Source organism: Geotrypetes seraphini, chromosome 16 (assembly GCF_902459505.1).
Source record: "Geotrypetes seraphini chromosome 16, aGeoSer1.1, whole genome shotgun sequence".
NCBI classification, from domain to species: Eukaryota; Metazoa; Chordata; class Amphibia; order Gymnophiona; family Dermophiidae; genus Geotrypetes; species Geotrypetes seraphini.
The window spans coordinates 10,039,801-10,046,422 of record NC_047099.1 but is presented as its reverse complement, the minus strand read 5'-3'; positions in this window follow the sequence as shown (position 1 = coordinate 10,046,422).

The following is a 6,622-nucleotide window of genomic DNA, read 5'->3' as shown; positions in this document are numbered from 1 at the left end:
TAGCTCCAAAATGAAAAGAATAAAATAAAAGTTCCATACATGACACATGAAGCGAAACAACATAAAAATTGTTGGTTCTCACACTTCTAGCAGACAGTGAATTGGACCCAAAACTAGAGCGATATTGACAGTTGGTTTATCAGATCCAGAGATGTGGCATGAGGGAGATTGCAGTGGCCCAAAAAACAGACAGGAAACCATCACCCAGCCTGAACTGAGCAGTTTCCTGTCGGACTGGGATCTCCTGTCCCTCTGACAGCTTCCTGGGAAGAGCCAGAGCAGAAACTGATTGGTTCATGTTCTCAAGTTTCAAGTTTTCATTACAATTTAATACAGTCGCTTATCAAGTTTCTAAGCGAATTAACAATTTAAAATGTAGGGGTTCATAAGAAAATAAAAAAAAATCACCAATAACAATACAAATATTGTAAAAAAAAAGAAAATAAATTAAATGGCGTACTTAATATTATACAGACTAGACTAGACTTACATGAAACGAAAGGTGAAAAGGGAGGAAATACAATTGTAAAAAAGGAAAGAAGAACATCACAACCAGTATTCCAGGAGTCGTCACCTGCCATGTGCGGAGCAGGAGCTGATTGGTTCATGTTCTCTGTGTACTTATGATCTCATTTGTGACATCACAACCAGTATTCCATGAAGGTGAGAGATAACTACAGCTGTCCCCGGGGATTTTTCAAGGGACTTACAGGGAGTGGCTTGAAAGTAGAACTTATTAGGAATACAGCCAAACCTTGGTTTGCGAGCATATTTTGTATATCAAAGCGAATTTCCCCATAAGAAATAATTGAAACTCAGATGATTCGTTCCACAATCCAAAAACTTTAATAGAAAATACTGTATTGTAGTACATTTTAAAACACTACACTACACTACAGAGAGAAGAACCATCGGCTCAGTTGTGCCGTGCATATACGGTGCATACTTGAATTGCAAGACCTCGCAGCGTCTTCAGTTCAGTTGTGATGATGTGCCGCACATATACGCGCTCCAATTGCAAGGCATTGCTTGTTTATCGAATTAAAATTTAATAAAACTTTTTGCTTGTCTTGCAAAACACTCACACAATAAGTTACTCGTAATCCAAGGTTTTACCGTAATTGTTTTTGACCCAGAAGTTTTCTCCTGCTTCAGTGTTGGATTTAGGAATCTAGAAAATATAAACTTGCCTAGGATGCCATATTCTAAAAACACTCAAAGCCTAAGGACTCCTCCAGTCTCTGAGTGAACCTCTCCTCGCGTTAGCCTTCTGCTGGGAGTCAGAGCCATGATCCTGTGTTACAGCAATGATTGTCTGATTTTTATGTATATAATGCTGGAATCTGACATTTCTGAAGAAAATGGAACAAGATAAAAGAAAGAGACAGGCGAGAGTCCTCTGGGAGTCCGGAAACCAGGATATTGTTGCACCACCCCCGATGGTAGGAATGTAGGTGATGGACTCCCACACCCCTCAGAGGGAATGTTGAACACGGAGGCAAATTGGTTCCTTTCAGCTTCATGCACTCCCTTTATTTCATGTGAGGTTATGTCAATAGTGGCCCAAGAAGGAATGCCACCCTGCAGCTAGCAGAAATGCCAGGAGGCAGAGAAGCAGGAGGAAATATAATCCCAAAACATTATGGAAGCATTGAGACCTAAAAGCACCTGCCAAACCTTTTAAAAGTTTCATTTGGAAGCTCCATAATTTTCCCTTCCTACTCCGATCATCACCGCAAAATCTTCTTGCAATTCCCTCTGTTCGCCAGTTAGTCTATGATACAACTCAAACAGTCTTCTCGGTCGTAGCTCCCACACTGAGGAACTCCCTCCCATCGAATGTGAGACAAGAAACTAATCCTGCCAAATTCTAAGCAAGCCTTAAAAGCTTTCTTTTTAAGGACGATTTTGGGGAATCGACCTGGATCCTAATTCCGGTTTAACCACGTTCCCTTTTGTTTATCCCTCCCCTTCACTTTTTCATGCTGTCTTCCTTTTGTATCCAATGCAGTCTCCTTCATTTGTATCAAAAACAGTCGCCTATATTATTTTAATTGTTTATGTCAAGCCTCTCTGTTTTAAATTACTGTGAGTTATGCTTTATGTAAACTGCTTAGGATGTATTTTAAGCGGTATATCAAACCGAAACTTGAAACTCTCCATTCCCAAAAGTCTGTTATTTATTTAAAATATTTATAATCCACTTAATGCCTAAGCAGCTCACAATAAACTTACCCCGCCTCCCCCTTTTACAAAGCCGCGATATTGGTTTATAGCGCAGGCTGGAACGCTGAATGCTCTGCACTACTCCTGATTGGTATAGCCCGACTTTACTACAGGAAGAGGCAGTTGAAGCAGACTGCGAGTGATTTTCTTCACCCGCCGGCACTCCAGCTGCCCTCTCCTGCCTCCCCAGCATTTTGACAGTCGAAAAACCACATTTGTGGTTTTTTTCAAATTTGTGGGGCAGCAGGGAAATGTCCATTCTCGGGGGAAAAAAAACATCCAAAATGTGGTATTTTTTCGGGAATGGCCTACTTGTACGCTCAGGAGTTTAATCGGCCAGACCACCACTACGTCTACCTTTAAGCCCTATTTAAAAAATAAAAAAAAAAATTGTCCAAGTCCCAAACGCCCAAAACAAAACCTTTTAGGCATGGGAGCGACCAGTCCTTCGCTTAAAAGCACGATTCTTTAACCGTCGTCTGTTATAAACGCCGGTTAGAGAATCGTGGAACCAGCCCCTGCCCCGCAACGATTGCCCTAAGAGGGAGGACTGATGAATTCATTGTCGGAAAATGTGGAGAAATCAGTTAGCTTAGCAGAGTTTAAAAAAGGTTTGGCTAATTTCCTAAAATAGAAGTCCATAGGCCAGTGGCGTACCTAGGGGGGGGGCGGGGGGGGCGGGCCGCCCCGGGTACCAGCCCTAAGGGGGTGTTCCCGGCCTTGCCGTTCAGTCCCCCGCCACCCCCGAAGGACCGCTCGCCCCCCTGGCCTCCCCGCACCACCTATGAACAGCCGCAGCAGGATCGCGAAGTCAGCGTCAGCATCCCTGCGCTGCTTCCTACGACGCGATCCCGCCCCTCCTCTGACGTCAGAGGAGGGGCGGGACCGTGGCGCAGGAAGCAGCAGGGATCGCTGACGCTGACTTCGCGATCCTGCTGCGGCTGTTCATAGGTGGTGCGGGGAGGCCAGGGGGGCGAGCGGTCCTTCGGGGGTGGCGGGGGACTGAACGGCAAGGCCGGGAACACCCCCTTAGGGCTGGTACCCGACGCTGACTTCGCGATCCTGCTGCGGCTGTTCATAGGTGGTGCGGGGAGGCCAGGGGGGCGAGCGGTCCTTCGGGGTGGGTCGGGGCATCAGGCCTTCAGGGTGGGGCGGGCGGGCAGGCAAGCAGGCTTTCAAGGGGGAGGGGGTGACAGGCAGGCAGGCAGGCCTTCAAGGGGGGACAGGCCTTCGGGGGGGGGTGCAGACATTCAAGGGGTGCAGGCCTTCAAGGGGGGCAGGCAGGCCTTCAGGGGGGTGCAGACCTTCGGGGGGGGGGTGTAGGCCTTTGGGGGGGTGCAGACCTTCAAGGGGGGGCAGGCCTTCAAGGGGGGGAAAGGCAGGCAGGCCTTCAAGGGGGGGGACAGGCCTACAAGGGGGGGGGAACAGGCCTACAAGGGGGGGGACAGGCCTACAAGGGGGGGGACAGGCCTTCAAGGGGGGGTGCAGGCCTTCAAGGGGGGGTGCAGGCCTTCAAGGGGGGTGCAGGCCTTCAAGGGGGGGAAAGGCAGGCAGGCCTTCAAGGGGGGGACAGGCCTACAAGGGGGGGGACAGGCCTACAAGGGGGGGGACAGGCCTTCAAGGGGGGGTGCAGGCCTTCAAGGGGGGGGTGCAGGCCTTCAAGGGGGGTGCAGGCCTTCAAGGGGGAGACAGGCCTTCAAGGGGGGGAAAGGCAGGCAGGCAGGCCTTAAAGGGGGGACAGGCCTACAAGGGGGTGGGACAGGCCTTCAAGGGGGTGACAGGCCTTCGGGGGGGTGCAGACCTTCAAGGGAGTGCAGGCCTTCGGGGGGGGGGGGTGCAGTCCTTCAGGGGTGGGGTTTAGGCCTTCAGAGGGGGACAGACCTTCGGGTGGGAGGTAAAGTCCTTCGGGGGGTGCAGGTCTTCAGGGGTGGGGTGTAGCCCTTCGGAGGGGGGACAGACCTTCGGGGGAGGGGGGTCCTGGTGTAAAAGTACACAGAGGGAGAGAGGGAAGGGGGGGTTCAAAGATACATGCATATGCCAGACTTTGGGGGTTAGAAATAATGGGTCTAAAAACAGAGGAGTGGGAGAGAGATGGTGCATAATGGGATTTAGGGAGGGAAGGAACAGAAAGGGAGAGAACTTGGAAACAGGGGATGGTGTGGAGGGGGGATAGAGATACTGGATAGGAGGATAGTTGGGAACAGAAAGGGAGAGATGGTGGATCCTGGGGTGGTGGGGAGTTGAGAAAAGGTGAATCTGTGGATGGAGACAAAAAAAAGGAAAGATGCCAGATCTCCGGGAGAGGGAAGGGAAACGGAAGGGGAGAACAGAGATGGCAGACGGATGGTTAGCACGGAGAAAGGAGACCCTGGCAAGCAAGACAACAAGAGCCTGGGACCAACAAGATTTGAATATTGATCAGAGAACAAAAGGTAGAAAAAATAATTTTATTTTCTGTTTTGTGATTACAATATGTTAGATTTGAAAAGTGTACATGAGACAGCTTGAAATGGGAACTTTTCTATTTTTGTGAATGGCAAGGCTGAGTTCAGTTAAAATATATGCTTTATAAGAAAATATAATAATGTGTTTTATAAAGTTTATAAGCATTGCTGGCATACTCGGTGAGGTGTTCCTAGTGTTGGTGGTGGTGGTAGCATGTCAGTGTGTTGAGAGGAAGAGGTAGTCTGGGAAATTCTGCTGAGCAAACTCTGGGCCCATTTCCACCCCCAGTTAGTCCACTCCACTCAACTGGTTCACACACTGAGTGGGTCTTTGGGTGTTATTTCTGGGTAGTTGTTTTAGAATCTCTTCCAGTGGTTTGTCAGTATCTCCTTCTGGTCCAAGGAAGGAAACTTTGTCAACCTTAGCATTGACCTTCAGAATATGTTTGTAACAGCGCTGCTTGTGTGGCATTAGGCTATGTAGTGATCGAAAGAAAAAAACAGACCTTTGCACATTTTTGCACTATATGGTGGGTGTATGAGGAGATTCATTTCCTGCACAGTTAAGTCCATTTTTTCTACTGAATAATAGTATAGGTACAATGAAAGTAAATAGCAAAAATGTTTGAGTAGATAATTAAGGAAATCTTTTTCATATTGCTTGCTTATGGACTGGGAAAAAAGACTGTTCAAGCAAATGTCTCCAGAACTGCTTTAATGGAAAAATGTGATTTTTTTTTTTTTTAAGTACTTTGTGAAATTTATTGTTGTTGTGAAATTTATTGTTATACTTTGTTTAAACTTAAAAAGCGGTGTCATTAACAGTGAATCTAATCGAAAAATCGATTCAACAGGGTGAATCGGATCGAATGAAATATTTTTCTCTGAATCGGGCAGCACTATTGGCTACCATGAGAATGGGCTACTGGGCATGATGGACCATTGGTGTGACCCAGTTAGGCTATTCTTATGTTATGTTCTCATCTGTAGGGGCCTTTGTTTTCACTTCTTATTTTAATGTATTTTTTTCCTGGGAACTTATCAGTGTTTTTTTATAATGGGAACAAAAATGGAAGAGAATTAATGTGTGTGGAATGGGGGGGGGGTAACTAATTTCTTCAGCTAAATAATTCAATCCACTTCAAACAGACATAGGAGAACTCACGCACCATTCACACACCCTCCAACCAAAAACGTCAAAAGAAAAAAACTGTTCGACAACCTCCTAGCCATTCGAGCTGCAACACTTGACCCCAACTCTACAACCTATTGACCTCGACCACAAACTACAAAACCTTAAAAAAAGAAATAAAAACCCTTCTATTAAAAAAACACATAAAACCAAACTAACATAATCAGAACTGTCCCAAGCATCACCTGCAACTACTCCATATGTACTTCTGATGTCATGACAATTCAGACATAATTTATGTTATGTTATGTTTGGAATAATGGTTACATAAATGAGGTTCAATAAAAGAAAATTTTCTGTGGGAGCATTTGTTGGAACTTCTGTTATCCTGATTTCTTCTATCTGTGGGCTTTCTTTAGCTAACCTACTTATCTGGGGCTTTCCACTTCTGCAGCTGCCCTTTTCACGGTCCACTTTGCGCTTGCACTCTCTGGGGAGGGGGGGTTGGGTCTGGGCTTGGTGGGGTAGGTGTGTCTGGTAGTTTTGTCTGGGTGGTGGCTGGGTGTTTCTTGGGTGCTTGTTGTGCGGATTGGTGTGTCTGGTGAGCGGTCTGGGTGTTGTTGCTTGTGGGGGTTTTTTTTCATTATAAAATATGGCTGAGGGTCTAGTCCGGCTTATTATTCTTGTGGGTTCTGGGGTGGGATTTGTTTGCTTGCCCCAAGTTTTGGCCTTTTGTTGTGTATTGCTATGCCTCTCATTGGCAATTTTCTCTTGGGAGAGGCTTGTTCATGCTTGTTGTTGCTGTTACTCTCATTCTGTG